Source organism: Pristis pectinata, chromosome 34, assembly GCF_009764475.1.
Source record: "Pristis pectinata isolate sPriPec2 chromosome 34, sPriPec2.1.pri, whole genome shotgun sequence".
In the NCBI taxonomy this organism is placed as follows: domain Eukaryota; kingdom Metazoa; phylum Chordata; class Chondrichthyes; order Rhinopristiformes; family Pristidae; genus Pristis; species Pristis pectinata.
The window spans coordinates 1,324,081-1,340,026 of NC_067438.1; positions in this window are offsets into that span (position 1 = coordinate 1,324,081).

A 15,946-nucleotide genomic window follows, 5' to 3' on the forward strand; every position below is an offset into this window, starting at 1 on the left:
TGTAGGGTTCGGCCGTGCCCCTCGCAAGTTGCATCCACTGCCCGGGTTGCGCCGGCTTCTGCGCCCTCCCGGCACCAACGCCGGGGCGCAATAAGCAACGCCCTGCAGCTGTCAGCCTGATCACTCTGCCGGGCTTCCTGCGTATCGCGGGATTTCTCCGGAAGCGCCTGGGAACTGAGACGACTTCCGGGCCCTCAGGAGCAACCGGCCCATTCCGCTCTCCACCATTCGCGGAAGTGCAGCCCAGGACGGGGGATGCGTCGAGCAGAAGGTCGCCGGGCACAATGCACAAGTTGGAGCTTTCCAAACAGTTCAAACTTTTAACGGGACACACTCTTCCAACGAAGCAGATTCCGCCTACAAGAATTACACCCAAAGTGTTAAGACTCACCTAAGGAGTTAGACCCTTCCAAAGACTAAACTCACCCAAAGGTTTAGACTTAAGAGATAGATCCTTCTGCAGTGTGAGGTCCTCCAACAGTACTTCCCTTCCGTACAATGTGACCCTCCCAACGTTCGAGTCTACCAAAGAGTTAGAACCTACTAAAGTGCTAGACCAAAGACTTACACCATCCTATAGGGCTTGACGAGTTAGACTATACTTTTAAAACTTTCCTAACGGAGCTAGATGCTCCTATAGATTTAACGCGTTCGATACAGATAGACCCTTCTGTGGACTTACACACTCTGCAGTTCGGCTTTTCCAGAGTTAGACCCTTCTGTAGAATTACATCCTCCTATGAGGTTAGTCCCTCCTGAAGAATTATGACCTCAGATTGAGTAGGGACTTCTGAAGAGACAGGCTCTCTTGCAGAGTTAGGACCTGCATAGAGTTAGTTACTCGTAGAGCTCTGGATCTACATGGAGGGTTCGACCCTCCCCTGCAGTTGGGCCCTCCAATCGAGTAAGACCCTCCTACAAGGTTAGATCCTTCTTTAGATTCAGACCCTTTTGCAGAATTAGACCTTCTTGTGACTTTAGCCCCTCCTATGGAGTTATATCCTCCTTTAGAATTAGATCTTCCCGTCGTATTGGATCTACCTGCAAAATTAGATCGTTCTTTACAGTTAGACGGTTCTGTAGAATTAGACCCTCCTGCGATGTATCAGTCTTTAAAAATAGCATCTCCTATAAAGTTAGTACCTTCCAAGCCGTCGGAACATCCTAGGATGTCAGACACTGCTAGCGAGTAGCGCTTTTGGAATTTGTGTTCTACTTTTAGCTGACTAGAGGCTGCATTTACTTTGGTCTAAGACTGCAGATGCTGGAATCTGGATGAAAAAAACAAGATGCTGGAGGAACTCTGTAGGCCAGGCAGCATCCGTGGAGAAAGGCAGATGGTCAACGTTTGGGGTCAGGACCTTTCTCCTCCAGCATCCTGTTGTTTTTTTCATTTACTTTGGCCATCGCGCCAATTGTCAGTCTTGGTCACTTGCAAGTTAAGATGGACCTTCTTGTATGCAGCCGCTGTCGAATTGTTGAGAACGCCTCCATTAACTTAATTTCTCTGTAGCCTTCCCTGAACAACCTCCTTTTAGTGACAACGGGAAAAGTGAGCTCCTCCCCACTATTCCAGCCTACCTGCCTTCCGATGCCTGCGTTCGCACACACGTTGCTTTCGTCTAACCAAATCTGAGGCGCTGGCCGGACTGTGGAGGGCATAGTCTTCCACAGACCGGCCATAGTGCCGGGAGTAGTCTTCCCTGAATGGCAGTAGGGTGTGCAAGGAGAAATGTTTTAAGGGTACAGAGTGGAGAGTTGTTTCCTAAAGTCACCCCAACACACTGACTGCAATTTTAGACTATTCCCCTCCCCTACCACTGCCCCCCCCCAAACCCAGTCCTAGTCCCAAGGGTGCTGATCAGCCGCAATAGTTTCTCTCTAGTTTCTTTCCAGCCTTCCTATAAAACCTACCAAATATCTTGAAAGTTTCAATCTAGTCAATAATAGCCATTCTAAATCCCAAGGAGATTCCTTGTGCAACCCTTCCTTGCAATTTATCTCCGAGAGATGACATCCTGATCATCTTCGCTGCTCTTCAACATAGAACCTCCATTGGAACCATTGTACTTCTTTGGATCTGCTTGTCGCCTCCCCCTCACTGTATCCACCGATCACTCGCCAGCTCTTGCTCCACCCCTTTCCCCCACCTTTTTATACTGGCTGTCTCTTCTCTTCCTTTCCAGTCCTGATTAAGTTTCTCGACCCGAAATGTCGACCGTCCATTTCCCTCCATAGGTGATGCCTGAGATACCTGACCCGATGAGTTCCTGCAGCGTTTTGAGTGTTGCTCCAGGCTTCCATATCTGCAGTCTCTCTTGTGTACTTCTTTGGAAGATTCGAACTTGCCACCTTTGTGTGATCGGTTAATTACGACGATTGTTTAAATGGCGCCCTCTTATACATGGTGTGGTCAGATTTAAGTTTGGTTCCTTCAGGACGGAGAAAGTTTATTAACAAGTGGTTAGAATTGGTGGAGCAGAGTTGAGTAAATAAGGAAAAGTAACCTGGAAACACAACAATTAGCAAGTGAACCAGAGATTATGAAAATATAGTCCTGCAAGTGAGATGGAAAGCATTTCTCACATTGGGGGGAGGAGATTCACTAAAACAAATCTTTCTTGCGAAATTGAACCAACAATTGCAAAGGGAAATTGCACAGTTCCGAGGGAAGAGCCGGGTGTCACAGACTCACAGAGTAGTAGTTTCCTACAGCACAGAAACTGGCCCTTCGGCCCATCACCTCCCATCTACACTGATGCAATTTACCCGGATGAGGACTCTCTCCTTCTCTGCCTTGCCCGTCTGAATGGTTCTTAAACGTAGTGATGGCATCTGACTCCACCACTCTTTCTGGCAGCCAGTTCCAGACATTAACCTTTCTCTGTGTTAAAAACAATCTTTCCCCTCAGATTTTCTTCAAAACTCCTTACTCTTCCTTTAAAACCCACGCCCTCTTGTTTGTGATACCCCTACAATGGGGAAAAAGATTTTGACTATCTCTTCTATTGATGCCTCTCATGTACACCTCTATCAGCTCACCCCCTCAGCATCCTTCACTCCAGGGAACACAAGCCCAGCCTGTCCAATCCCTCCCCATAACTAATCTCCTCCAATCGAGACAACATCCTGGTGAACCTCCTCTGCGCTCTCTCCAGCGCCATCACATCTTTCCTATAGTGGGGAGAATAGAAATAAATAAATGGAAAACCTTTTCACAAAGTTAATACTGGCTGGGAGGAGCAAATAACTTCCCTCTATTCTGTGTGAATGTGAACCTCTCCCCACAGAGATATGTTTCAATACTGTATCGAAAGAAGACAAAGTTATCTCAGGAAACGAGCTGTCACTCTGGTTAACTTGCTCAGCAAGGTCAGTGCTGCCTTAAAGTAACAGCATTGTAACAAAACCTATAATTGAAATTGTGAGATCGTACGGGAATAGTTACTTAGAAATTGCAAGGACATTTGCAAGCTGTTTTTGACCTCCAAAGAGACAGGAGAGTTCCGATGATCAATAGTTGTAGCAAACTCATTTCAGAAGAATGGGTTAACTATTTCACAGAATTCAATAAACCCTCAAATCCCCCGTCCTCTCGTCCATGACTCTAAACTTTGGGGTAGCCTTCCTCCCACCCAGAGCCAACATACTCCCGAGTCGGATACGCGGCAAATTGTCATAAATCATAGAGTTATACAGCACGGAAACAGGCCCGCACACCCAATGAGTCCTTGTCTATCTGAGCTAGTCCCGTTTGCCTGCTTTGGCCCAAATCTTTCCTGTCCATGTATCTGTCCAAATGTCTTTTAAACGTCGTAATTGTACCCGCCTCCACCACTTCCTGTGGCAGCTCGTTCCATATACCCACCGCCCTCTGGGTGGAAAAACTTGCCCCTCTAACTCTTTCCCCTCTCACTTTAAATCTCGCCCTCTGGTTTAAGACTCCTCTACCCTAGGGAAAAGACCGTGACCATTCACTTTATCTATGACCCTTCATGGTTTTATTTTCTTCTAAAAGGTCACCCCTCAGCCTCCCACTCTCAAGAGGAAACATTCCCAGCCTAACCAGTCTCGCCTTATAACTATAGCCCTCCAGTCCCTGCAATATGCTTATGAATGTTTTCTGCATATTTGCCGGTTAAATGACACCCTTCCTACAACCACGACTTCAATAGCTGTAACATGAAGTACCAGTTCCTGTACTCAGTGCCCTGACTGATGAAGGCAAGCGCGCCAAATATCTTCTTCACTGATGTTTACCTGCGTCGTCACTTTCAGGGAATTGGTCGCTGGGTAACTCTTGCATCTCTAAGGAAGAGGTTAAATGGGAAGCCAGTTTCAGGAGGCAAACTGCTGTACACCGAGTCATAAAACTTGTACAGCGCAGGAACAGGTCGTTCGGCCCACCTTATCCATACAGACTATACTACTCCCTGTTACCTGCATTTGGTATATAGCCTTCTCTGCATTGACTATTCAAGTGCCTGCCAAGAAAATGGGCCTTCGACATAAAATAATTCAGATTGTTACGGAGTAAGAGCGGAGAATGAGAGTGCCGGGATCGCTGTAAAGAGAGCAGTCACGGACTTGAGCGGATGAATGGCCTCACCCTGTTCATTAACGGTTCTGTGAATCTCCAGTTAAGAACGAGTGATAAGTGAGAAGATCAGGATGCAAGTCTTCCCCCCCCCCCCCCAACACACTACTGTCGAGAACGGGAGGAGGTTTGTATTTCCATAGCGTTTTTTGGGAACACTGCGGGCTTTAAGAAATTGTTGATGTGCGGCCGCACTGCCTCTACCAATGAGAACATGTGTGCTCCTTAATTATATATGAGAAACTGGTGCTTGCACCGTCCGCCACAGCTTCTCCATCTTCACCCCGTCTAAACCAGCCCTGATCCCGTCCGCCTCCATCCCATCTCCATCCAACCATCTCTGCTCAAAGTTCCCACAAACTACCGTGTGATGTTGACTGGGGGTTAGATGTTGGTCCCAGGACACAGGGAGCCTCCCCTCCCCTCCCAAAGTGGAATAGATATGTCCACCTGCTAGTGTAGGCAGGGGCTCCACTTAATGCCTCTTCAGAAAGACGGCGCCTTCACTCATTTGGCACACTGGGACATCATCCTGGGGATTTGTGCTCAGGTCTCTCGAGTAGGACCAACCCATGCCTTTCTGACTCAGCGGTGAGGCCGAGGAAATGCCGCCAAATGATCAGGGGATAGAACAATCCAGCCACACCTCCTGTCATTCAGATCCTTGCCAAGGTGGACCTCGAACATGCAAGGTAATCTAGGCACTGTTGCCCAAGCTTAGACTCACTACCCATTCACCCTACCTTTCCAACGGCTGTGTCGCCCTCCAGAGGAATCTCCCCAAACTAACCCTTCACCCAGAAATTCTGCCCCATGTTTCCGAACATGGGAGAGCGTGGAGTGGGTGGGAAGGAAGGGAACTTTGACAACAAGTGTCAATGACTTGAATTAGATCTTTTAGAGGTTGGTGATCATGGGAGGAGGTTTTGAGGATATCCGGAGATGTGAGGTGAGGTAGGTGGAGTGGGATGGGGATGAGACTTACCAACTCAAGCAGCATAGTGGCTGCGCTTCAAAGCTCCGATGGCGCGGGTTCGATCCTGACCTCGGGTGCTGCGTGTGTGTTATGTGTGTGTGTGGATGTGTATGTGTGGATGTGTGTTTGTGTGTGTGGATGTGTGTGTGTATTGATGTGCGTGTGGTTGGATATGTGTTTGTCTGTGTGTGTGTGTGTATGTATGTGTGTGTGTGTGTGTGTGTGTGTGTGTGTGTGGATGTATGTGTGTGTGAGAGAATGTGTGTGTGTGAATGTGTGTATGTGTGAATTGTGTGTATATGCATCTGTGTAGATGTGTGTGGGTGTGTGAGAGTATGTGTATGTGTGAATGTGTGTGTATGTGTGTATATGGATCTGTGTGGATGTGTGTGTGTCTGTGTGTGTATGTGTGGATGTGTGTGTGTGTGTGTGTGTGTGTGTGTGTGTGTGTGTGTGTGTGTGTGTAGATGGCACCGAGCAGCAAGAGGTTGGAGGGAAATGTGGGGAATTGCCTGACGGATTACTCTGAGAACCGGCATGGGCCGGATGTACCGTGAGGGAATATGAAGTACATGTGTGGAATTTCCCCTCGGCGGTTGCGTAGATAGAGCGAATCTCCGGCGGATTGTTCACACCCCTCAGTAATCCCCCTTTCGACACCCATCATGTTCAGATACCCTGTCTTTCCTTTCTGTGGGGGAAAATCTCAAGCGTTGGACACATTACACTGTTACTGGGAGCTCTCCGCACCCCCTACTCCCCACTTTATCGGATAGAGCCCAGCTCGGGATGGAGGCTCACCGGCAGATCCAGCGGTGTGCTCCGCCCTTCCATAACGTGACAGGGAGAGATGGTTACTGTATCCCATATATGAGGAGTGTTGGTAGTTTACTGAAAGGTCAGTAGTCTCCTCGCCATCCTCCGCCCCTTTCATGCAGCTGACCTTCGGGCAGACGCGGCTTCCGAGAGCTTGTGCGCGCACTGGGAGTTGAGCGAGCGCTGGGGGAGGGTCGGCGCCGGGCATGGCCAGGCAGGAAACGGGCCCATGTCCGCTCTGCGACCGGGCGCTCAGAAATCCGGTGACCCTGGACTGCGGCCACGTCTCCTGCGGCGAATGCAGCCGTCGGCTCCGGGAGGGAGAGGGCGCCGCCTGCCCGCGGTGCAGCTTCGGTCCACAGCAGAGGCTTCGCTTTCCCTCGCAAGTACCCGAGAGCTGCAGCCGGTGGGGCGCGGAGGGAGGCTCCGAGAAGCGGGAGAGAAGAAGTGTTAAGCCTGTGTGCGAGGAACACCAGGAGGAGGTGAAGCTCTTCTGTGAGACGGAGAGGAAAATGATCTGCGTCAACTGCCTGGACAGGAGAGACGAGCGGAGCCACACCGCCCACAACTTCATGCTTCTCAGCGAGGCTGTGGATATCTACAGGGTGAGCGGGAGGGAAAGGCTTGGCCGGGACCGGCTCTCCTTCCAATTCTAGTCTCAGAGAAGGCACGGGAGAGATTGCAGGGATGAGGGACCTCAGACCCAGGGGGAGACTGGAGATGTCGGGGCTGCTCCCCTCGGAGAGAGAAGGTTGAGAGGAGATGCGATGGGGGTGGACGGGATCAGGGTGGGTTCAGACCGGGTGAACAGAGGGAAGGTGTTCCCAACTGGCGGACAGTGCGCGCACCAATTTCCCTTATGTAATTGGGGTGGGGAGGGGGGCAGACTTGTGCTCATTGGTAAAGAGGAGTTGAAGGGAAAATATTTCTGCCAACGTGCAGTCTCCATCTCACTGTCTAGATGCGGAAACCCTCTCCACAGTTAAACCGCGGCCGAAGAGCCGCGATCCGCGGGGCTGCGGTCCGAGAGCTGGGAGGTGGGAGTAACCTCGTCCATTTTTGTCCGGTATGAACACGATGGGCCGAGCGACCTCCCCTATGCTGTCACTTTCACTGCTTCTAAGGCGGGGACAGTTTCACGGCGAGTGACAAAATCCGTGCGGGGTTGTGGGACTTAAATGTGAGGAGGGACATTTATACCCAGAGGATGGGGATGGTCTGGGGCACACTGGCTGTAGGGGGTTGGGGTGGCGGGGAAACAGAAACCGTCAGGCAGCAAACGGAGAGAAGGGGAAGCAGAGAACATCATTTGTAGGGCTACAAGGAGTTGTCCTGCAAGAGGACCAACATAGAGCCGAAGGGCCGAATTACCTTCGCCTGCGCTGTATCTGTTCAATGACCCAACTTACTCTTTCCCGTTTCCTTTCATTTTGGCTTTCCCCGATCCATTTTTAACAAACGTTTCCCATCCCTTCTCTGTGAACATCAGGAGAAAATAAACACCGTCATATATTCGCTGAAACAAAAGAAAACGTCCTTTCAAGATTTCGAGTTGAAACAGCAAGAAAGCATCTCGGAAATTAAGGTAATTCTCCTCCGGGGGGAGTTCTTTTTGGACGGTCCCTGGAGGTCGAGAATGACTTGGTTCTACTCCGTGGGTCTACGCTGAGGCTAATGTGGGACCTACGGATCCAGCCACGGGTGGAACAGGCGGTGTCTGATGGGGCTGTTGGGTGAGCTGTTGTGCTCTCCTTCTGCTCTGGAGACTTGGCCTCCGTGTGGGAGAGGCGCGAGATACCCATCGCCTTCCCGGGTGCTCCTTTTGGACCGTCCGGCAGCAGGGATTCCCATGAGTTGGTGAAGACGTTACATAGTTTCAAGGAGACCTTGAGCACGTCCAAGGATGTCATTTGGGCCATCGATTCTATACGGTTCCTCAGGGATATCCCGTCTACCGCATTCTCCACATTTCCCTGTGATCCATTCCCTTTCACGTATCCATCAGCTGTCCCCGGTTCTCCCTTCTCCCTCCCACGCTGGGGAAAATTTACAGCGGCCGATTAACCTACCAAACCTTGTGTCTTTGGGATGTGGAAGGAAACCGGAGCACCCGGGGGGAAACCCACGCGGTCACAGGGAGAACATGCAAACTCCGCACAGACAGCGCCCGAGGTCGGGATTGGACCTAGGTCGCTGGAACTGTCAGACAGTAGAAGCATTATCGCCGTGCCACCCCTGCACTGTTTTCCTGGATATCTTGTAGACTGTCTGTTTTCGGAGCCTGGTTTGGGGCATGCGGACGATGTGGCCGCTGGGTGGCGATCCTCTGAGCCTCGGTGCTCTGCAGTGTCGGTCTGGGAGAGGTCGCTGATATTGGTTTACTGATCCTGCCAGTGGGTTTGGAGGATTTTGCGTTGGCGGTAATTTCTCCAACGCTTTGAGGTCCCAGCCCACCTCCGGTCGCCCCCGTCTCTGAAGCTGCTCGGTTAAGCTCGTTATTGGCAACGAGTTGGAAGTTCCTTGTCCCTCGGTACTTCTGCTGCAGCTCTTCCTCTGCGAGAACCGTGTGGAACAAGTTGTCTCAGATCAGAAGCGTTCATGAGGTGAAGGGAGAGGGTGCTGGGTGCCCAACAGTCACCCAGAAAAGGTGCGGTGTTGTGGACATAACATGAATGAAACTCCCGCGCATCCCTCTAGAAGCCGGCAAATTTAAATTCCAGCGCAGTTTCGTTTTCTGAACAGAATGACGTGTAGAAACTGTAGTGAGAATATCATAGTGAACGGGTTAAGAATGAAGCTGAGAAATAAACAGCGAAAGGATCCCAGCTTTAATGATAGCAGCGCAGGAATGTGTATCGCTGAGGTGTTGAAAAAGTTCACGGTGGACAGGAATGTATTCCCCCGAGACACGGGCTGACTGACGAGGTGTCAGGTGAACCGTGAACACCTGTGATCAGCTCAAGTAAGCGGAAGATTGTGGACTGGATGGGGCCGGAGAGTGTCCCGTGGGTTAGAACTCAGCCTGCTTGTGCCGGAATATTAATCCCAAAACGTCGGGTTGAATGCGTTAACAGGTCAGGGGAACCATGGCGGGAGGTGTAATCGGAAACAGAACCAGCTGCACCCCTCCTGGCGTTAACAGGCATATAGTTAGTCACGAGTGAGTGATAAAGGCAGTGAGCTTGTTTCTAGTCTAGCTGTGAAGATTCTGTGTCCAAACTTCAAACGGAAACCACCAAGTTGATTCACAGCGTTCGTGCGAAAGTCCAGAGATATCACTCAGAGGCGAGAGGAGGTGGCAATATAAATGCAGCAACAACGATTAGGGGAGAGCGGTATCGCCGTGACTGACACCGGAGAGACCCTTCCTTCCACCTTCAACTAATTTTTTTTTCTTTTAATTTGTCTTCGCAGGAACAGTCAAACAAATTACAGAGCCTCATCGATACTGAGTTTGCCAAATTGCGAAATATTTTGGACGAGAAAGAGAGGAGTCTGGTCAGGGAGCTGAACGAGGAGAAGGACGATGTCTTGGGGAGGATGGAGACGAACCTGCGGGAAATTCGCGACAATTCACAGGACACTCAGCAAAGGCTCTCTTACATAGAGATGCAGCTGAATCAGAAAGATGCCTTCAGCTTGCTCATGGTAAGGCAGTCGCCAAGGTCACTTCATCTCTCCTGTCCACCCACCTCAGCTTCATGACCTTGGAGTTTTTTTATATCCTTGCACTCTCCTTGAGAGCCTTGTATCCACCGTCTCATACATTTTAGTACCTTCTGTCATCCAGATTTAAGATGGACAGATCTACCTCTGGATATATATTAAAAAAAAAGTAGAGAGAGCTGGACACGCTCTGCAAGTCTGACAGAAGTTGTTGAGCGAGATTCAGTTAGCGTCAGTCGATGACCTTTCATCAGAAGATCGGCCTGCGACATTATCTCTCGTCCTCTGTCCAGGGATACGCGTGTTCAGAATTCGCTGTTTTCATTTCAGATTTCCAGCAATTGCACTTTCTTTTTGCTTTGCTCCTGCTAAGAAAACTTGTTTAGACAGTTTCTACACAGGTATCGGTGTGCTGTATGTAATTGTTGCGTTTTTGTGTTTCAGGATAATGCACCTGAGGAGCAAAGGTATGTTGCATCCTTCAGCCCAGGTACATTAGGACGTAGTGCACTGAGGTGGTTGCTCTGTTATATGGAACAAAGAACAGTAAAGCACCGGACGGTTCATTCGGCCCACAATGTTGCGCCAATCTAGATGCCAGTTTAAACTAAATGTTCTCCTCCTCCTCCCGTGTATCATCCCTGTCCCTCCAATTCCGTTCATGTTCATGTTATCTCCAGTGCCAGGTGCAGCTCAGTTGTTGCTGCTCTTGCCTCTGCTTTACATATGTGGGATTATACCACTCCATAGACGTGAACACAATATTGTAGGCTGTCACTCCCTGCACCGTGCTGGGAGAAGTGTCATCTTTTATGGGTGCGAAAGACTTGGCCTCACGGTTATAAAGGAGAAGTTTTGAACCCAAAACGAAAACGCCAGAGATGCACAGCATGTCGGGCAGCATCTCTAGGGAGAGAAACAGAGCTAATGTTTGGTCAGAAATGGGAAAAGCCAGAACTATCGGAGCGAACTTGCTGGACGGGTGAGAGGGAATAAATAGTAGGGTCACGGGAAGTAAGGAGATGGAAATTGGGACAGATTGGATGGCTCTGCTGGGAGCCAGCATAGACCCTATGGCTGAATGGCCTCCTGTGTCATAGTTAGTAAATGTGCAGAGCAGAAGGTGAGGTACTGTTCAGTGAGAGTTGGGACAGAGCAGCAGACCAACGCGGGAGTGGAAGTCAGGAGGATAATTAAATTGACAAGGTAGCTCAACATTTGGAGTGACTCATGTGCATTGAGTGGTGTGTTCTTAACAATGGCAGCCCAGTCTGTGTGTGGGTCCCTGGGTTGTGGGAAATACGGTGGCAGAACGAAAGAAAGGCGTTGCATCTCCTGCGATTGGACGGGAAGGAGCCATAAGAAAGGGAGTGGGTATTGTTAGTTACGTGAATCAGGGAGTCACATCTGAAGCAGTTCTCTCAGAGTGATGAAGAGGGAGAAAGGATTAGAAGAAGTGTCTAATGGTGGTGTCAGGTTGGTGGTGTCAGAAATTATAGAGGGGCTCTCCCTGCTAGCCAAGCCAAGGTTTATCCCTAACATTAATAATAAACAGATTATCTGGTCATTTCCACGTTGCTGCATTGAGAACTTGCTGTGCGCAAATTGTAGGTCCATGTCCGACGGTTAAACACTTCAAAATATCCTTAATTGAGTTTGGGTGCTTAAGAAATGTAAGTTTTTATTTCTCTTAAATATTCCGTGTTCCCGTTGCTAGTGAAGAAGAGTACCGCCCAAAGATAGCGGAAGGCAGCCTGTCCCTGGGAGCTTTTCAAGGACCCACTCAGTATAGAGTGTGGAGACATGTAATAGACATCATAAACCCCGGTACGTACGACTTCTCTTGTGGCTGTGGCTATTCACTTGATCTATACCCCTCATGATTTTATAAAACTCTATAAGGTCACACTTTAACCTCCTATGCTTCAGGGCAAAAGCACCAGCCTGTCCAGACTCTCCTGAGAGCGTAAGCCCTCCAGTCCCGGTAACACCTTACCATAGAACCATAGAACAATACGGCACAATACAGTCCCTTCGGCCCACCATGTTGTGCCGCCCTTCAAACCACACCTAAGACTATCTAACCCCTTCCTCCTACATATCCCTCTAATTTAAATTCCTCCATATGCTTATCTAACAATCTCTTGAACTTGTCTAATGTATCAGCCTCCACCACCACCCCAGGCAGCGCATTCCATGCACGAACCACTCTCTGGGTGAAAAACCTCCCTCTGACATCTCCCTTCAACTTTCCACCCAATACCTTAAAGCCATGTCCCCTCTATTGAGCATTGGCACCCTGGGAAAGAGACGCTGGCTGTCCACTCTATCTATTCCTCTCAACATCTTGTATACCCTACACCCTTTCCAGATTATTGACATCCTTCATGTATCCAGGCCACCTGAACGGCACACGGTATTCCAAGTGCCATCTCACCAGCGTCTTGTGCAGCTGTAACATGACGTCCCAACTCTTGTATTGTTTCCTGGACGATGAAGGCAAGCGTGCCAAAAGCCTTCTTCACCACCCTGTCTACCTGTGTCTCCACTTTCATGGAACGATGAACCTGTATCCCTAGGTCATTTGTTCCACGACACTTCCCAGGGCTCTACCATTTACAGTGTAAATCCTTCCCTGGTTTAACTTACCAAAGTGCAAAACCTCCAGCTTGTCTGGGCTAAATTCCATTTGCCATTCCCTGGCCCACTTCCGAAGTTGGTCTAGATCCCTTTGTAAACAGACTGGGTGGCCTGTGTGTGGCCAGACCCGCAGCAAAACAATGTAACTGCCATCACAGATGGCCCAGTGAGCCACCGAGTTCGGGACATTTGGAGAAGGACAATAAATGGTGGCCGCCCGCAACATCTGCCTCCCATTTAACAATAAATTATATTATAAAAGTCTGATATTTCTATTCTCCGCCAGAGCCTGTGCAGTATTCCAGCATGAAATATTCCCACTTCTATTTTGAAGGAAAGACTGAATGTGTAGAACCAGAGGAAAGTTGAAAACACGTGGACATGCCACAGTTGATTGAGCAGTGTTGACTGAATTATCCTTCTGAATTTCACAACGAGTGATAAGGATGAAAAGGTTCATTCACTCACATGAGGCCAGACAGTGCAACATTTAACCAAAGACTCCCACTTACATTAAACCTACCTCATAGTTTAAAGACTGCAGAAACTGGGAAGTGGTGATTTGGCGTTATATGGGTCAAATTGTTATTCAATGGATGTGAATATTATTGGTAAGAATTGCACTTGTTGTCCAATGTTAATTGCCACCTCAGAGGGCTGTAAAGAATCAGACACGATGGCCTGGAGTCACGTGTAGAACGGATCAAATAAGGACAGTAGATTTCCATTTTCAAAGGGCATTTGGAAGGCTGATAGGTCTTCACAACAACCCAGTGGCCACTGAAACTGAAAGTGGCTTTCGCTGAATTTCACCATCTCTCGGGGTGGGATTTGAACATGTCCACTGATTGATAGTCCAGTCATTTGGCTACTAGTCCAGTAACTTGACCACGATACTTCTGCAACCATACCACACATAATGATTATACTTTTCACAAACGTGTATTTGATGTTGTCAGAGCACTGTCAGAATAAGTGTGCACAGTAGAAGATCTGATGGTTCGTCTAACGAGAGAAACCTTTTCTTTCCTAGACTGCATGAAACCAAAAAAAGAAAATTCCACTTAATTTACCTGGACTCCTTCAATATGGTTTGTCAGCTACAGCAACGTTCTGGGCAGGGGACCGTAGTGAGCACCCCGTCTGGACCAGCTTGCCAGCCCTTTGAAATTCCAGGTCAATCTGAGTTCTGTGGTTTAAGTACTAATCCAACTCTTCCGCGCTGACTTCACGTATAGATATAGACCAAACCTTACCGGTAACGTGCTAAATGGTGGATTTTTATTAAAACTATCAAACACTCGTCCGATCTTTTCAAAGTTAATGGGCATGCTTGCAGTTCAGTGGTTGAAAATGTTGTCCTGAATTAGTAAGCCTTCCTGAATGGTATTCAGGACCCCACATAAGCACAAAAAAAACCACATACACATGCACATTGATCAGATCATACAGATCTAGGCATGTGGTCCGCTCACTCTTCACTGTCATTATGGAAAGCGGAGTCCAAAAAAAAGAATGGGTTCAAGAAAACAAATGCCACTTGCTCGAGAAGGAGTAGGAGACATTGCCCAAAGACGCAATTCGAAGCCTGAATTTACAGTAAATTTCAGACTTGTCTTGGGAGCACTGAAGTGGACTAGTCTAAAACCAGCAGCGTGCAAATTGATCGAGTGCATTGTCAAAGACGATGTTAATTCTCACTTGGGGAACAGCTGGTTAATGGGGGACAGCCTGCACGGAGGCTGGTGTTCCATCGTGAAGTAACAAAGAGTTGGCGCTTGTATCTTCCCGAGTAGTGATAAACTGTCTGATGACGCGGCATCAGAAGGATGGCGGCAACTCTGGAATGGAATTGGCGAGGATTAGGAGCCAGGAGGGGGAAGAACAAAGTGATGGAACATGGAGGGTGACCGGGGAATGAGGGGGAGGAACCAGGGACTGCCGCGTGGCTGGTAGGACTAGTGAGCCGAGGGAAGCCGAGGTGGAAGCAGTGAGGGGTAGAGTGGCGATGGGGGGGAGGGGGTCCGGTGAGGTTTCAACCCGAGGAACCGGCCGGTGCCTGACGTGGAGGGGAGGGGTGGGGGATGGGGGTCGAGGGGAGCGGGACCGTGGGGGAGCTGTGGAAAGGGAGTGGGGGGGGGGATACTCAGAAGTGCAGATAAGGTGGGCTGAAGGGTGAGTGGAGGGGGGACAGTGAGATGGAGAGCGGAGAGGATGTTGCTGGGGTGAAGGATGTGGCCAGGAGCGCGTCTTCCTCAGAATCGTAGCCACCAGAGACTTCTCGACCTTATCTACTTTCGCGGCCTCGGGTTTCCCAGTCCCGTTCCCGCAGATACACAAAGTTTTCATACCGACGTCTCGCATATTAACGTGAACCACGGAATTGTCTCCGGCAGCTAAATTGATCACATATTTGGTGCCATTCAATGTCTGGGAGATAGGCACACACACATATGCAGAGAATGGAGTGATGTGGACCATGTGAAGGCGGAAGGGATTAGGTGTCATTCGCTTAACTACTACGGCACAGCATCGTGGTCTGTTCCTGCGCTGTACAGTCCTGAGTTCCATAGTCGATGTTCTAGGACGGGCGACATCTGCCCATAGCGTTTTCCCGCCAGCAGACTGGCTGAGTGCCGTCGTTTGATATGCTGTGGCCCAACTCCACTGACAACGTGTGCCCATCTCCCAGGGCTCCACGCTAGACTGCAGCTGCTGACACCAAGACTGCAGCGCCCTCAGGCAATGCCACCCTGATCAAGGTCACTCTCGTTTTTGGGTACCATCAGTTCCCACCTCCCCTGCATCACATGCCTCTCGTCACACGGGAGACTCACACGGATCAGAATAAACTTCCATCTTCCATTATCCAACTACCAATTCACCAATGTCGCCCTGAAACCCGACTACTGTCCCCACAATCACCAACACCAATTTCCATCTCATCAGCCAGGTTTTTAATCGTACCTTCAGCATTCACATCCATATCGTAAACAAGGAAAGGCAATGTCCCAGTACTGATGTCTCTTGTGCAACATGGTCACTGGCTTTTAACCACAGAAAGTAACCCTCCTCCATCACTCTTCTTAGCAAGGCAACTTTGAATTCGGCTTGCCAGCTTGGTCTTCATCCCTCGGGCTCTGACCTCTTGGACAATTTCCCATTTGGGACCATGTAAAAGGCCTTACTGAAGCCTTCATCAACCGCACTGGCCCCAAATGCACTTTGTTACATCTTGGAAAAAATGAGTC